We start from the raw sequence: 18,716 nt of genomic DNA, 5'->3' as shown, positions 1-18,716 counted from the left end.
TCACATTTTGTTGGCCTTCATGTTCCAAGTTCCTCTAGTAACAAAAACAACACAATCAAGTTTAAAGAGCTTTCCAAATACTTCAGCTCTGCTGCTTCCCAGGTTCGCTCTGCCATCTCAAAACTCTCAGGATTTAAAAAGATTTCAAGTTTCACGATGCACTGTGGGTCACATTAATAAAATGCCTAATGACTGATGCAAATCAGAAAAGTTGGTGTTCAGGGACAAACACACAGTGAGCGTTCTGCTCCGACTCGTTCCTATTTGAAGCTCTTCAGCTCAAATCCTGTTCAAACATTTGCTCAATCCCTTCTCAAATCAGCCACGCAGCCTCAGCTGGCATTGCAGTAAATGATTTTTCTATAATGCAAATCAATATATAATAAGAGCAGGATGGAGCTCTTAGCTTACAATATATGGACTTACCGAAGAGTGGTGCTAGGTTACACAGTGCCATGGGATAATGTTCTTTTCCTGCTATGAAAAGGTCACAAGCCAAATTATCCTTTTCCCACAGAAAACTTAATTTAGCCAATTTTTCTCGAGCTCAGCAAGAGCAAGGGAGCAGAACCTCAAATTTTCATATGATTTCTCCACCTCCTAGTCCTCAGATGGTATTTTGGCTGTTATTAACCTTTAGTTTATTTCTCGTTTGCCTTGCTACCAGGAGGACAGCAACAAAAATGATTAAAAACCTGTGAGGAAAGGTTGAAGTTGAGTTTATCGATCCTGGAGTGCTGATTTGATAATATTGTTCAAGTATATGAAAGGCTGTAATAAGGTGAAAGGGGCTCGCAGCTCCCTAGAACTGAGTAGAACTCAAGAAGAAATGCATTTAATTGCACCAGATGATGGTTCAGGCTAGACTTAGCATCCTGGGCTCCTTGGAAGAGCCCAGAATTGGGAGTCAGGAGACCTGGCTCTGCCATCTGCCTGCTGTATGACTCTGGGCAAGACATTTAACTTCTCCATGCCTCAGTTTCCTCATCTGTAAAAATGATGGCTAACTAAATACCTGTTCTTCCTCCCCTTTAGACTGAGAGTCCCATGTGGGATAAGAACTATGTCTGATCTGATCATATTGTTTTTCACCCCAGAGCTCAGCACAATGCTTAACAAGAAAGCGATTAACAAATGCCATTTTTATTACATAAGCCCTGAAACTATCCTCTGGGGCCACCTGGGGAAGGAGTACATCTCTTACTGTTATTTAATTTGTCTTCATGCAAATATCTAGGAGGACTTTTTTTGGAGTAAACAAGGGAGAATTGGTCTGGGTAGGTGGAAATTGATTCTGGAAGGTGATTCTTCCAATATGTCATTAATCAGCCAGGGACCTCATCGACTCATTAACTCGATCAACTCAGAAGAGCTGAGGAGGAAGCATCAGGAAAGTCAGCATGGTTGAGTGAAATGAGATGAGGCTGGTAGAGAGAAGTCCTGAGTTAAAGTTAAGCAGCACTTAGAACAGTGCTTGGCACATAGTAAGCACTTAAATACCATCATTATTAGTAAAGTCTCAGTTCCACCACTGACAGGCTGTGCAGTTTTAAGTCACAACTGACCTGAGCCTCATTTCTTCATCTGTAGAGAGTAAGAATAATGCTGTCTGATCTCATAACCCTGAATCTACCCCAGCAACCTAGCCAATAGTAAGTACTTAATAAACATCATCATTATTGCTTTTTTATGGCAAGGGAAAAAGCTCTCTGTGACTTCATCCTCAGAAAGTTAAATGGGTTCTCAAAGATATTTCTCAGTGTAACAGGAGCCTGGAAAAATCTTCAAGAATTAGCTGAACTTTTCAAAAGTTTATGATTCCCTTTAAAATCACCTTATGTCCTTTAGCCTGACAGTACATGTGTTCCGTAACAGGGTTTTCTATGTATCAAAACTTCAGACAAAGCTGGATATTTCAAATGTTAAAAGGTGGATTTCCTTCCACTTTAGCAGTCTGCAGTTGAGTTTTTTAATCATATCCTATTAAAAATGTTGCTTTTAAATGCACTTTTCAACCCTATTCTTTTTAATTTAGTAAAAGAAATCTCAAAAAGGGCAGTCTTGCTTTAGAAGTCTTGGAGAGGAAATCAGTGAAAAAAATTAATTGGGAGAAAATAATCTCCCTCTTTATGGTTCAATTAATCAGTCATATTTATTGAGTACTTACTGTGTGCAGAGCACTAAGTGCTTGGGAGAGTAAAATTTAACAGATACATTCCCTGCCCACAACAAGCTTGCAGTCTAGGGGGGAGTTGTGTCCACATAGCTTAAGGTTTTCCAAGATGATTCCATTGGGAAGTCGATGTGCTTTTTCATAGCTCAGTGCATACAAAAATAGACTTAATAGCCAACTCTATATTGGGAATAAGTGATCTTGCTTGACCACTGAGCTGACAGACTGGTACTTAAGATTAGTGGCCTAATGACAGAAAGGCCATCAAATTACAACCTTTCTCTGAACCCATCTGGTTGCCATTTTGAAAGGCCATAGAGTCACAGGAATAGATGGCAGCATTTGGTGCTTGGCATCACTTTTGCCAGGTGGCCTTGATTTTTGTTCGGCCTTGATTTTTATTTGGCCTCGATTTCAGCCCCACAGCACGTATGGTCATACCTGTAATTTACTTAAATTAGTGCCTATTTCCACTTCTAGACTGCAAACTAGTTGTGGGCAGGAAACATGTCTACCAACTGTTACATTGTACTCTCCCAAACACTTAGTACAGTGCTCAATAAATCACCGATTCATTGATTTTTGTCCCATGAAAATCAGGAATAATTATAGCAGCATTATAATAATGGTATTTATTAATCACACACTATGTCCTAAGAACTGTACTAAGCATTAAGGCAAATATACAGTAATCAGGCTGGGACACAGTCCCTGGCCCATATGGGACTCACAATCTAAGTAGGAGGGTGAAAAAGGTATTTAAGTCCCATTTTACAGACAAGAAAACAGGTCAGAAAAGTGACTTACCCAAGGTTACATAACAAGCAAGGGATAAGACCAGGATTAGAAATCAATTCCTGCCACTCCCAGCCCCATGCAGTTCTCACTACCTACCCTAGGAACTCAAATATTCTCAGTGAATAGAAGGAAAAAAAAGGATGAATACGAATACTCAAAACTTCATCTGAGGCTACTAAATCATCTGAGATATGCCTAAAGTCTAATAGTTAAAAATCGATGGTAGCATCATATCTAAAATAAACGCTATTGGAAAAATGATACTTGGTGCTAGTCAGTGGAGAAAAAGAGGAAGTTGATCCTCATCCTCTAGCCACTTCCAATATAAAACAGACTAAATCATTGCAGATAAAACGTGGAGAAGAAAATGCAAGCAAAGAAGAAAGAACCGATGAATGAATAATAAATAAGCAATTATTTCCACTACCTATGGGGTTTAGTGATCAAGTTCTAGCATCGGAGAATGTGGAGGAGGAATTGGGTGGGAGATGAAAACCATCATCTCCCAGCTACCCTGCTGAGGAGGCTTTGGGGAGGAGAATTTTCAGAAGGAAATGGAGTAATTAAAGTGCTTCAAGCAACTGTGGGGAAAAAAAAGCCATTGTATTAATCCAAGATTATTAGTCTAATATTCCCCACAGAACTTAGGCCTTGTGACTTATTAGTTTTATTTCCATTGTAAGGATGAAAACGAAATTACCATTTTCCATTCCTCTTGAGGTTTTCCCCACTAGCAGCTCATATCACCCCATTGTCTTCCATTCCTATTTCCTTCTCAGCAAGATAGTGTGATGCTCAGCTGTGCTCTGCTGTATTAATGAAAGGAGATTTGTAGGGATTTGATGGCTCGTGTCACAGAATTCTAGCCCTCCTTCACCCGATGCTCTGTCGGCTACATCTAACTGGGACAGACTCCCGTATCCCAGGTCAGAGGGCCAGGTCTGGTCCTCACCCACTGCAGTGAACTTATTAATAACCACCTCACTGTCTCCTGATGGAGATGAGCTAGAGAGCAGGATTGGAAGAACTTATTTATTGACAGGGGCATATCACTTGCATGACAGCCTGAGAGAGAAACTCACACAGGAAATTGAAAACTTGGAAAGGAGAAAGCCATTTAGTGTTGCAAAAGGGAAGGAAGGAAGGTGTAGAAAGACTGATACTTGCCATTCTGAATGGATGGCAAGGTGACAGATCTAAATAGCACAGGGAAGAAGTGTCAATCTGAAAAGAGTGTAGGCCTTAGAATTGGGGAACCAGGGTTCTAATCTTGGCTCCACCACTTGCCTGCTCCGTGACCCAGGGCAAGTCATCAACTTCTCTGTGTCTCAGTATCTCATCTGTAAAATGGGGTTTAAATATCTTTTCTCTCTCCCCTTCAGAATGTGAGCCCCACATGGGACAGGGACTGTGTCTGACCTGATTAGCTTGATTCAACCCCAGGGTTTAGGTAAGTGCTTGGCATATAGTAAATGCTAAAAGCATATACCGCTATGATTGGTATTATTACATCTGAAATCATTAATCTCACTGAGGGAGTCATCATCATGGTGGCACAGCCCCAGAGAACACACTATATATACAGGGAACAAAGAAGGGGTAATTTCCTCAACTCTGAGAAGATTGGACCCACATGCCTTAGGGTGCAGATCTGGGTATGCTTTGGAAATAATGTCTTAATAGTTTACTGTTTATGGGTTTGAAATAGTTTGACTGGGGACAGGCAAACTTTAATCAATGTACTCCATATAGAAATGGCATTACTATGACCTGCGCATACACATATGGACATACACATACACATATGGACACCTCTTCTGTCCTATCATTTGTCTCGTTTCTTGGTGAGGAGTTTTGGTTTAGTGTTGAGTGGATAGAAAAGCACTGGAGGCATTTGAGGAGTGGGGGAGAAATGGACTGAATTTTTTTTTGAGAAAAATGATCTGGGCAACAGAGTGAAGTATGGTCCAGAAAGGGGAGAGATAGGTTAGATAGGTCAGTGAGGAGGCTGATGCAATATTGAAGGGGAAATGAGAAGTGCCTGGATCACTGTAGTAGCAGTTTAGATGAAAAAGAACAGATTCTAGAGGTGTTGGAAATGTAGAACTGACAGGATTTCATGACAGACAGATTGTATAGATTAAACAAGAGAGATGAGTGGAGGATAATGCCAAGGATTAGGGCTTGTGTGACAGGGACAGTGGTAGTGCTGTCTACAGTGCAGTGTGGCTCAGTGGAAAGAGCATGGGCTTTGGAGTCAGAGGTCATGGGTTCAAATCCCAGCTCCACCAACTGTCAGCTGTGTGACTTTGGGCAAGTCACTTCACTTCTCTGGGCCTCAGTTACCTCATCTGTAACATGGGGATTAAAACTGGGGGCATGGGACAATCTGATCACCTTGTAACCTTCCCAGCACTTAGAACAGTGCTTTGCACATAGTAAGCACCTAACAAATACCATCATCATTATTATTATTACAGTGATGGGAAAGTCAGGGGGAGGATAGGGTTTAGGTGGGAAGATGAGGAATTCTGTTTTGGACATGTTAAGTTTGAGCTGTCAGTGTGACATCCACATAGAGATGTCCTGGAGATAAGAGGAAATGTGAGATTGAAGTGAAAGAGGGAAATCAGAGTCAAGGAGGCAGATTTGGGGTTCATCTGCATAGACATGGTAGTTGAAGCCTTGGGAGTAAATGAGTTCTCCAAGGGAGTGGAGATGGAGAATAGAAGGGGACCCAGAACTGAACCTTGGAAGACCCCTGCAGTTAGGAGGTTAGTGGGGGGGGGGCGCAAGGGCAAGGAGAAGCCTGCAAGAGACTAAGAAGACAATTTAGGAGAACCAGTTGAGGACATTTTCAGTGAAGTCAAGGTTAGAAAGTGTCTCAAAGTGAAGGGAATGGTTCACAGTGTCAAAAAGCAGCAGAAAGTTTGAGGAGGATTAGGATGGAGTAGTGGCCATTGGATTTGTGAAGGAGGCCACTGGCAACTTTAAAGAAGGCTGTTTCCACAGAGTGGAGGGAGTGAAAACCAGATTTCAGTGGGTCAAAGAGAGAAAGTGGATGCAATGAGTGTACACTCTAAGAGAAGCAACATGGTCTAGTGGAAAGTTCATAGGCCTAGGAGTCAGAGGACCTGAGTTCTAAATTCCAGCTCCACCACATGCCTGCTCTTTGAGCTTGGGGAAATCATATAAATTACCTGTGCCTCTGTTTCCTCATCTGTAAAATGGGGATTTAATACTTGCTCTTCCTCCTACTTAGATTGTGAGTCACATTTGGGACAGAGACCCTGACTGATCTGATTATTTTTTTCTACCCCAGTGCTTGATAATATAATAAACACTAAAGTACCATTATCATCATTACCTTTCCAGGCCCCCTGATGAAATATCACTGGGCTGGTAAGCTTTACAGCAGTTTACCTCAAGCCCACCGATATTGCTCACGATGGAGAGGGTGATCCAAATCTGAAGTGGGCTCCTACTCGCTGGTCTCCTAACCACACAGGGTTGAAGGCCAACAAATGCCACCTGACAGCAGTGGCTGGGGATTTGGAGCCAGATCAAAACTTTCTGGAAATATACGACAAATCGGACAACTGGCTTGATTCCCCTCTCTCCTTCTCTAACCTTCTGGGCCCCGAGGGAGTTGATAAACTACCTGCCATCAGTCCAGAATCCTGAAATCATTTCATTTCCATTTTGTCGAGAGCTTCCATTTTGTTCTGTTCTCTCCCAATAAATATAAAAATACAGTAGTTTCGTCTGTATTCATAGGCATCTATGCAATATACTTTGATGAAAAATCTGAAGAGTCATATCAGCTATCTCACAGATCATGCTGTCCTTTTCGAAATGAGGGAATTAGAGATAAACTGTTCCTGTTTCTCCCCGCTGCTGTGAAAAACACATAACAAAAAGGTATCTTGGATGCTGCTAAGAATGTCTCTGTTGAAATATTGGGAGTCCCATTTTCCATCATCTTGAGAAATATTACCGCATTGCTTCCGAACCACTTGCAAGAGTAGCTACCAGTAAATTCAGGCTGCCATTGTATCCTCTTTGAGGCAGAGCTTCAAATGAATGCATCTAAAGTGTGCATATTTTTGGACTGGGGCCATGCATCCTACATTTGATCACATATAACTGACTGTAGAAGCCTAGAGAGAGAGAGAGGTGGTCTGAGCCCTACATATGCACCAAACAACAAATACCAGTTGCAAGCCAGTGGTCTCAGATAGTCCAGAACTCCCAGGCCCACATGAAGTCTTCCCCAGAACAGACAATCCTCACTGAGGTTATTCCATTCATATTTTTTTCAGTGTATGTTAAGGTGACAAGGAAGGTACAAGGTCTTCGGTTGTGCTCATGTTCTATCATTGACCTGAGAATCAGGAGCTCCATTTCATCACTGATCAGATGTCTTAGGCCAAGTGACTTTAGCACCTTATGCCTCTGTTTTCCCCACTTAAAGAGAAACAGGTCCTTGGCCATAGATATGCCCTTTACCTCTCCTTATTTACACTATGAATGGCGAGAAAGGCCTTTAATTCAACCATGGAACTAAGCACTCATCTAAAATAAGGGCCTAAAATACATGCTCAAGCTAGTAAAAAATAGATCTACACAACATCACATATTACGTTAGTGGTAAGAAAATACCCACTTCCTCCCCCCTACACAGTAACTTCCACAGAGACATACTAAACCCCCATCACTAGATAATACTGTCTAATATCTTTTTATTTCCCAAATCCAATCAACCCTCACCCATATCTGTAAAGCCCAAATATGCCCCTAAAAAAGTCAACTTCCAGAAAAATTTGCAAGTGACAACAGATAGAGAACCCACTGATTCTCCATTGACAGATTTCTTTACTAGAAAAAGTGAGAATTGAGGAGAAGAGAGGATGGAGATAAGGGAGAGAATTTAAGGAATCCATATGGAGTCTATTTTGAACCCCTTCTTAGGAACATGTATATAAAACTAGAACCCTGGCTTACGGGGTATCTATGACCCTTCACTCTCTCTCTCTACTGTCTCCTTTTAAATTTGTTTTCTGTCCCTTTTCCTCCATTCGTCTTTCAACATTGACTCTTAATGGCCTCTGGCAAGTCCCTGTGTTATTCTGTCATCTAGCAGCATTCTCATTTGTAAACTGGGAATGATATTTTTCCCACCACTGCTGCAGTGTTGAGGGGATTAATTAGCTTCTGCTTGTGAAAATGCTTCAATGATAAAAAAAGATACAACTGCTTAAGCACTCCTTCCTATTCTTGTCCATCTTTTTTGATTTCCTTTCCACCCCTTTTCAACTTCAATTTTTTAATAAGACCACCTCGACTTTCTAAGGGACTTGTCTTGGCTCAAGACACTTCACAAGTCCCATCATTTAGATTTCCCCCAAACCTCTGAAAAAGGCAAGTCAGGTGGTATTTTTCTTATTTACAGAAGCTGAGCCATAGAGCAGTGATTTGCAGGCGAGTAAGACAACTCTGGATAGAAGCTGGCTTCGGTGCCCTCTTTGATTGCAATTAGTCATTAGCGCTTTCTTATGGGAGAAAGCACTATTTTACCTCAAGAGTAAAAATGAAAATCTCTAACACCTTTGGACCCTATCCCAATGCACTTCAGTACCCCAAGATGGTTTTCATAGAAGACCTGGTGCATAAGCCCTCTCTTTAAGCAAGTACACCTTTTATTTCCCCCTTTATTCCATATTCCATTTTGAGAAAGCGAGAAAGAGAGAGAGAGAGAGAGAGAGAGAGAGAGAGAGAGAAAGGAAGAAAAGGAAGAAAGGAAGGAAATAACAGAAAGATTAAAAGAAGAGAGTCTGCTGTATGACATTGGGCAAGTCACTTAACTTCTCTGGGCCTCACTTACCTCGTCTGTAAAATGGAGATTACAGCTGCGCGTCCCATATGGGACATGGGCCATGTCCAACCTGAATTCCTTGTAACTACCCCAGCACTTAGTACAGTGCCTGGCAAATAGTAAGCATTTAAAATATTGTAAAAAAAATAGGTGCCATACAAAACTGGTACCAAAAGTAATCAATAATAGTTGTTCAGGGCATGCATGCCGAACAAAGCAGCTAGGGCCTACGCTTAGAAAGTAAAGTTGACATTGCATGAATGAAAATTTAACTAAATTAAATTATTATTTAATTATAATAATAATAATAATGGTATTAATTAAGTGCTGACTATGTGCAAAGCACTGTTCTAAGTGCTGGGGAGGTAACAAAGTGATCAAGTTGTCCCATGAGGGGCTCACAGTCTTAATACCTATTTTACAGATGAGGTACCTGAGGCACAAAGAAGTTAAGTGGCTTCCCCAAAGTCACACAGCTGAATTGGTGGAGCCGGGATTTGAACCCATGACCTGACTCTAAAGCCCATGCTCTTTCCACTGAGCCATGCTGCTTCTCTGTTAGGTTAAAGGAACCTAACAATGACAAACACATCACCCGGACCCTCCTGTATCTCTGTCTACTAAATCTTTTCCAATATTAACGTACTAGAAAGGAAAACTAAGATTTCCCATTGTTCAGGATGATCAGTAAGTACTGGGTGCATTTTTAATGAATGTAGTAGCCATCAATGAAAAATGATTAAATGGACATGATGAAGTGAACAACAGGGTATGGATTTCACGCTTCAGATTCAAACAGTTCTCTCTGTTCTGATAATAAGAGGCTCGGTAACATTAGATGGTGGAGAAGAGATCCTGTCCCACAAGGGACTCCATGTTAAGTAGGAGGGAGAGCAGGTACTGAATCCCATTTTGTAGTTGAGGAAACTGAGGCATAGAGGAGTTAAGCACTTTGCCCAAAGTCATACAGCAGGCAGGTGGCAGACCCAAATTCTCTGGATCCTAGCCCCATGCTTTGTCCACAAGGCCACACTGCTTCCCAATTTAATTTCTCACATGATGATGATGGCATTTGTTAAGTGCTTACTATGTGTGAAGCACTGTTCTAAGCTCTGAGGGGGATACAAAGTGATCAGGTTGTCCCACGTGGGGCTCACAGTCTCAATCTCCATTTAACAGATGAGGTACCTGTGGCACAGAGAAGTTAAGTGACTTGCCCAAAGTCACACAGCTGACAAGTGGCAGAGTCGGGATTAGAACCCATGAACTCTGGCTCCCAAGCCCGTGCTCTTTCCACTGAGCCACGCTGCTTCAAATACCTTCCTCAAATACCTTCTATCCAACTGATAGGGAAATTGTGAGGATAAAATCAAAATCCCTAATGAGAAATTAAACTATGCAGGGGAAAATATTCCTGAAGTCTCAATTACAAGTACTGCGAATTAATTTTTTATCCATGAAAATGTCACTGCTGCATGTTTGATCCATTCCCTCTCTGATGAAGTAGCTAGTCCTTTTACCTTGAGCTCACACCTGAGAAAATGGAAACATCAAGGGATCCTGTGATTTGTCTGAAGATAATGAACAAGTCCTGATAAACTAACATTATATTCAACAAGTCATGTGATAAACTACAATTAGTTTAGGAAGTAGCATGAGCTAGTGGAAAGAGTACAGGCCTGGGAAGCAGAAGACCCGGGTTCTAATCCCAGTTCTACCGCTTGTCTGCTGGGTGACCTTGGACAAGTCATTAAATTGATGTGTCGCAATTCCATCATCTGTAAAATATGGATTTAATCCCTAGTCTCCCTCCTACCTAGATTATGAGCCTCATGTGGACCTGATTATCTTGTAACCACTCCAGCACTTTCACTCATTCAGTCAGTCATATTTATTGAGCGCTTACTGTGTGCAGATCACTGTACTAAGCACTTGGGAAGTACAAGTTGGCAACATATAGAGACGGTCCCTACCCAAAAGCTGGCACTTAGTACAGTGCTTGACACATAGTAAGCATTTAAATACCACAACCGTTATTAGCACTCCTTACTTGCTTAGACTTGGACTCCTTATTTGGTTAGACTAACCAAGTCTCTTATCTTGAAAGAGAGGATTGCCAAGGACAGGAAAAAAAAAAAATCTATAAACATTCAATATCATGATTTATTAGAAACAGACCTTTCCTGCACTTCCCAATACAATCCAGAGCAACACCTGACATTCTTTAGACTTGTTGTTGTTCAGATAAGCAGTTAGTTTGGAACTATTTTGCCCTATAATTGCTGATCATTTAACTCTAGCAAATATTTTGGGTCCTGGTACTTCCTGATATCAGTAGCCTCATTAAGTTCCTAGGGGTCAAGTTTTGAAATTTTGAGACTCCTGAAATTGGAACACATGCTGTTGCATGGTTTATATAATCTATATAGTAAGTTCTGGTATTTATACTTTGGGGTGGGTCAAAAAGGGAGGGGAATTAACAATAATTCCCTTTATTCATCCCACCCTCAACCCCACAGCACTTATGTACATATCTGTAATTTATTTATTTATATTAACGTCTGTCTCCCCCTCTAGTCTGTAACCTCACTGTGGACAGGGAATGTACGTGTTATATTGTTCTCTCCCAAGCGCTTAGTTCAATGCTCTGCACACAGTAAGCACAATAAATATGACTGAGTAAATGAATAAGATTCTTTCAGTCAATTTTATAATAGTCGGGGCAATTAATACCACTAGTTCATTATTAAATCACAACACTTTAAGATGCCCAGCTTTCCTTCTGTGACTTTATCAACGATGCTATTCTTACAGGGCTTAAATAGGATAAGTTTCCATAGGCCCTCAGGTCGTTCATTCATTCAATCGTATTAATTGAGCACTTACTGTGTGCAGAGCACTGTACTAAGCACTTGGAAAGTACAATTCGGTAACAGAGACAATCCCTACCCAACAACGGGCTCACAGTCTAGAAGGAGGAGATAGACAACAAAACAAGTAGACAGGAGTCAATACCATTAAAATAGATCATTAGAATTATAGTTATATACGCATCAATAATAGTGTAATAAATATGTACAAATCTACACAAATATTCACAAGTGCCGTGGGAAGGGGAAGGGGGGAAGGGGAAGGGGGCCAGGAGGAGGGAGACGGGGCAATGGGGTGGGGAGGAGGAGCAGAGGAAAAGGGGGGCTCAGTTTGGGAGGGCCTCCTGGAGGAGGTGAGCTCTCAGTAGGGCTTTGAAGAGGGGAAGAGCTAGTTTGGAAAATGGGAGGAGGGAGGGCATTCCTGGAAGAGGTATAATGTGGGCTAGGGATAGGCGGTGGGACAAGGCGAGAATGAGGCACACTGAGGAGGTTAGCGGCAGAGGAATGGAGTGAATGGACTGGGCTGTAGAAAGAGAGAAGGGAGGTAAGTTAGGAGGGGGCAAGGTGATAGAGATCCATGAAGACAATAGTGAGGAATTTTTGCTTCATGCGAAGGTTGAAAGGCAAACACTAGAGATTTTTGAAGGGGGGAGTGACATGACCAGAGAGTTGCTGTAGAAACACTGGTAATGCTGTGTGACTTTGGTCTGTACAGAGCCCTTCCTTAAGAACTTGGAGAGGGAAGCATCCAGGTAACCATACCTAAAAGGAGCAGATTCCGTGAGCACCCCAGCCTAGCAATTTCTTTAGAAAGACCCAGGCTTCAGCCCAAACACGGAAGGGAGGGATCTCCAAAGACAATGGAAGATGGACAAGAGAGATACTACCTGCTTACCCGCGCAAACAACAGAAACAACAGAACAGAAATCCCCTCCTTCCTCTCCCCCTGCCCCCCACCTCCTTCCCCTCCCCACAGCACCTGCTGTATGTTTGTACATATTTATTACTCTATTTAGTTATTTTACTAGTACATATTTATTCTATTTATTTTATTTTGTTAATATGTTTTGTTGTCTGTCTCCCCCTTCTAGACTGTGAGCCCGCTGTTGGGTAGGGACCGTCTCTATATGTTGCCAACTTGTACTTCCCAAGCGCTTAGTACAGTGCTCTGCACACAGTAAGCACTCAATAAATACGACTGAATGAATGAATGAATGCCAGACCAGGATTGAGGTGTGACAGTCTCCAATGAGAACTAATTTCCTATTCATAAATTTGTTACGGTATCTGAAGTAGTCGTCAAACACGGACATCCAAATCCAGCAGGGCAATAATTAATGTTGTTCTGGGTTAAGATAGTCAGAGATGTAGGGGGAAGGACTGATGATGAGAAAGATGAATACAAATATTTCAGCGATCAATACTTAGAACAAGGTTTGTTTAGGGAGGAAAGGCGAATTTCCTAAAGGAAAATCCTTATCAAACAAAAACTGCCTAAACCAACTAGGATGAAATACAGTAGAAGTCAGTGAAATGTATAGAAGGAGCTAAATAACAGTATATGAAATCACACCGAGATGACTGAAGATAGAACAGGGCCAGCAACCTATGGCTCTCGGACAATCATATTCATTAAGTGCTCACTGTGTGCAGCACACTGTACTATGCACTTGTGAGAGTATACTATAACAGAGTTGATATTTGTTGCCGAATTGTACTTTCCAAGGGCTTAGCACAGTGTTCTGCACACAGTAAGTGCTCAGTAAATACGATTGAATGAATGACTAGACACATTCTCTGCTCACAAGGAGCAGTCTAGAAGGGCCATAAATAGTTTTTCTTGATGTTGACATATGTTTTTAGTGGCATTTGTTAAGCACTTAACTACCATCCAGGCACTGTATGCACTGGGACATACACAAGTTAATCCGGTTGGACACAGTCCCCGTCCCACATGGGGCTCACGGTCTTAAACCCCATTTTACAGATGAGGTAATTGAGGCACAGAGAAATCAAGTGACTCACCCAAAGTCACACAGCTGACAAGTGGCAGAGCCAGGACCAGAATGCAGGTCCTTCCAATCCCCAGGCCCATGCCTCATCCACTAGACCACACTGCTTCTCGATATGAATCTCAAGAAAACGTGTCAATCTCTTGGAGGCCACTGACTCCTAGGACTGAGCACCATGAGAACCACAAGCACTAGGCTCCGGGACAGTCAAGATGGCAGCTCCACTCCTTGGAGCTCTCACCATCCTTATCATGAAGCAGGTCTGGACACATCTTTCCCCCTTCAACCTGGGTAAGCAGCATGTAATCTGACCATCAAAAAATGAAATACATAAAATTATTCCTGACAACATCATAAAGGTAATGGCCCCCTCATAAGCCACACTTACTACCGAGGAGATGCTGGAATTCTGTCAGCTCACTAATGCTGCTTTTAGTGTTGGAGGTGCATTAATAATAATAATAATAATAATAATAATAATAATGATGATATTTGTTAAACGATTACTATGTGCAAATCACTATTCTAAGCACTGGGGAGGTTACAAGGTGATCAGCCTGTCCCACTGGGGGCTCACAGTTTTAATCCCTATTTTACAGATGAGGTAACTGAGGCCCAGAGAAGTTACGTGACTTGCCCAAAGTCACACAGCTGACAATTGGTGGAGCGGGGATTTGAACCCATGACCTTTGACTCCAAAGCCCATGCTCTTTTCACTGAGCCACGCTGCTTCTCATTGGTCACATATGGGTCTTATTAGCTACACACACGGCTAGGATGTTACCATCTATAGTGTGATCTAAAACAAAGGACAGACATATATATATTTATTGATAACCCCCAATTACTCCAGTTCGGGGGCTAGCAAGCTACATGTGACCCATTGCTTAATAGATGGCTAGCACTATTTCTCGGGGTAGGGAGAGGGGGTTACCCTGTAAGGATAAGTTTCCATAGGCCCTCAGGTCATTCATTCATTCAATCGTATTTACTGAATGCTTACTATGTGCAGAGCTTACTGTGTGTAAGCTCTTGGAAAGTACAATTCAGCAACAAATAAAGACAATCCCTACCCAACAGCGGGCTCATGGTCTAGAAAGGGGAGACAGACAACAGAACCAAATAGACAGGAGTCAATACCATTAAAATAGACAAATAGAAGTATAGTTGTATACACATCATTAATAGTGTAATAAATATGTGCAATTCAGGGAGGCATTTGGCTCCTGGCCCAGCAATTTCTTTCCCACCACTGCCACTAACCCTCACAACCCCCCTGAATAACTACTGCCCAGTAGGGTTGGAATGAAATTATTTTGGATCTGTGACTCTCTGTTGCTTTCTTATAAGGTTTGGCCACCCCTCCCATAGTCCTTTGCAAAAACCTACCTCCATTACACCCATTCACCCCTGAATGATTTCCTTTTTAATACCGCAACCTTGCAAATACCAAGGAGGTTTTGCACGGGAAAGGTCGAAAGGAAAACAATGAATACAAAAGATATAGCAGACATTAAAGCATCCAGGAGTAGGACTTTGTGCTCCAGCACAAACTTCAGCTATCCAGCTCTCAGATGATGCTTGAATAAAGCGGATGTGTGTTATCTACCTATACTTCTTTATATACATTTTTTATAACAGGAGTTCATTCATTTGGTCGTATTTATTGAGCACTTACTGTGTGCAGAGCACTGGACTAAGGCTTTGGGATGTACAAGTCAGCAACATATAGAGATGGTCCTTACCCAACAACGGGCTCACAGTCTAGAAGGGTGAGACAGACAACAACACAAGTAGACAGATGTCAATACCATGAGAATAAATAGAATTATAGCTATATACACATCATTGATAGAGTAATAACTATGTACAAATATACACAAGTGCTGTGGGGAGGGGAAGGGGGGAGGGTAGAGGGAGGGAGGCGGTGATGAGGAGGAGAGGAGACGAAAAAAGGCGGGGGGCTCAGTCTGGAGTGGCCGGGCATCCGCCCCGACCTCACAAGCTACCCTTCCATACCCCCACACGTTCACCCCCCCAGCCCCACCAGTACACCTGGATGGGCTGGGAGAGTGAGGGGGTGGAGGGGAAGAAAAGGGGAGAGAGATTGGGGGTGGGGAGGAGAGCAGAGGGGAACTGGGTTGGTTTCGGTTTTCCAATACACCCCACTAAAATGGTAATTCTCGAATGCCAATTTTACTCATACCATGTTCTCAAGGATACAACGACAGGTATTGGAAAAGAACCACCGTATATCTAGTCCGCTTTCACATGGTGAAAAACAGCTTCACTGTGATGCGGACTGAACTACCAAGAGAACATATGAAATATTCTAGACTTGAGATTGCTTAGGATCAGAGAGGCTCCCATAGGTCCAGGGTGGGATTCAGAATGCCTACACTGCTGCCTGGAAACAGAAGATGAACTAAATGCCTACCAAGTTCCTTTAGGGTCCTAAAATAATGACATTTGCCCGTCTCTGATGTTTGTAGCCATTTTCATCCACCCCTACAGCCTAACCCAACCTTCCATGAGCCATTTCTCTCTGCAGCCAATTAAGCAGCTGGGTTAAGGTTGATGAAAAGAAAAGGACTTTGGACAAATCATAACTACTTAATTTTACCCAGACAAGTCAGAAAGACACCAAACCTAGGACCAAAGCTAAACTCCAGCACCAGCCTTTAGTGTGAAGAATGAACAAATGTACTGCAGGCACAGCACACTAAAGCATATACACTGCAATTAATGACAACTTCATTGTAAAGTGACCCAAAAGGGGCTGTGGTTCATTGCATGTCCCAGCTAGCGTTCCTCATATGCAGTTCATTCATTATTTTCAATAGTGTGAAGCACAAGCACAACATAGCCCTAGAGGAAGGGGTGCCTTGGCCTACCAAGAGCTATAAAAATTCTTCCTCTTCAGGAGCTCCTGAAACACATATTCAATTATCATGGAAATAGCTTTAATACTCAACTTGCTCCATGACCATCAACACAGGACAGGTCGCTCAAAATCGTCTGTCACAGTGTGGCCTAGTGGATGGAGCATGATGCTGGAAGTCAGAAGGATCTGGTTTCTAAGCCTGACTCCACCACTGGTCTGCTTGTTTGTTATATGACTTTGGGCAAGTCACTTCCTCAATTTTCTCTCTTATACATTGGGAGCTCAGACTGTGCACCTCATGTGGGACGACATGGGCTGTGTCCAACCTGATTATTGTGTATCTAACCCAGTGCTTAGTAGTTCTGTGCCTGGCACATAGTAAATGCTTAGCAAATACCATTAAGAAAAATTCATACCGTTTGGCCTTTTTTATCTCATAAAGACTACACCAATTTTTATTTGCCTTCTATAGACCTAAATAAGGTGCACAGAAAGGTTATTGTGTTTTTGAGAGTATAGTAGAGTTTATAGACATCATCCCTGTGCTAAAATACTTATATTATCTTTTTGTCAAATTATAACTGACAAATTGTGAAGCATTGTGGTGGGACATGTAATCAAGCACCAACAATTAAATGGCAAATCTTAAACTGTTAAAAAAAAAAAAACACACACACACAACTGAAGGCTGAATCACCATATATTCATGAGAGAAATGACTGTTTGTTAGCCAGAAATGAGATATGTTTTACATAAAGCAGGTGAAGCCATCTGTCATCCCAAACTGATTAGATCTGGATAGAGCCTGAAAATGTCCTGCAAAATACATCACGAATTCCTTGTTTTTGAAATGGGCCTTGGAGAGATCAGTTTAATTTACTAAAAGTTCAGGAGGTCAGATTCAGGAATGCTGAGTCTACTGATAAGACAGACCCCAGCTGCTACCTGTCAATCTCGACTCAGAAGTATCCAAAGAGGTCTGTACTGTAGCTACTCCACACCTTTTCATCAAATTTCTCCAGCACTTTGGCCATAAAAGTCTGACACAACCCACAAGTTGACATGGACACCACAGAGGGGCATGGTTTATGAGTGATCATTTAAATAATTTATACTCAGAAATTAATGAAAAGCAAAGTGAGGAATTTCTCTGTGTTTGAATTATCAGGCTTAGTAAGCCATCTTCAGTGTAGCACAGACATAATAAGGTCATTTATGAAACAATTAGTTGCACCATGGGGTGAATTAAATATGAAAAGGGAATGAATTATCGCTCATGTAACCTTTCTCATTCTTATCATGGTGGAGACAGTACAAAAAGCAGAGGGAAGGTTATCAATAAACGTGTGTCCTTGGGTCTGACTAGTTTCTCAGGCAAATGTGATGATCCACAAAATACGAACCTGAATTATGTTTTCATCAAGACTGTTGGTAGACCTTGGAAATTACTTAAGTTTTTAATTTCTACTTATCTAGAGTGTTCCCGCACACTAGAGAAGGCTCACCAGCCTCTCAGGATGCCCTGCAGCAAGCGAACAATAGCTGTCATTGAGAGAATAATCCTAGTCAATTTACTTCAGATGATTCAACCTACCGTGTCATCTTCTCCAGGGGAGTGAAATGGTACCACCACAGGAGTCTAAATAGCAGTTTTACACCAAGGAAGATTATTTCAATTGGGAAGCAAGGCCCATTTAAAAGCTTCTGCAGGAAATTTATATTCTCCCTTCTTATCTCAATACATGGTAAAAAAGTTTAAACTGACGGCCCCATTATTTGATGGCACATAACACCTGAGGGTCCCCTTGGTGACGTTTGCTCGGTTATCCTCCTTGCTTCGCAGGTCACAGACTCATTTACTTCCAGGGGACAGATGTGAAAATCTTGCCTAGATTCCTACATGCAGAAGGAGCGATGTATCACTAAATGATACACCGAATTCTTAGCTTTGAATGCATTTTCCCAACAATCGCTATTGTCAGAACCGTACATTTTTACTGTCCCTGTGGTGATTTAACTAGTAGTGGACAGGGAACTTTTCTACTAACTCTGTTGTTTGTTGGGGGGAGAGAGGCAAGGCTGGAGAGAGAAGGGGGACAAAGAA

The sequence above is a fragment of the Tachyglossus aculeatus genome, chromosome 10, assembly GCF_015852505.1.
Source record: "Tachyglossus aculeatus isolate mTacAcu1 chromosome 10, mTacAcu1.pri, whole genome shotgun sequence".
In the NCBI taxonomy this organism is placed as follows: Eukaryota; Metazoa; Chordata; class Mammalia; order Monotremata; family Tachyglossidae; genus Tachyglossus; species Tachyglossus aculeatus.
This window is presented reverse-complemented; position numbering follows the sequence as displayed.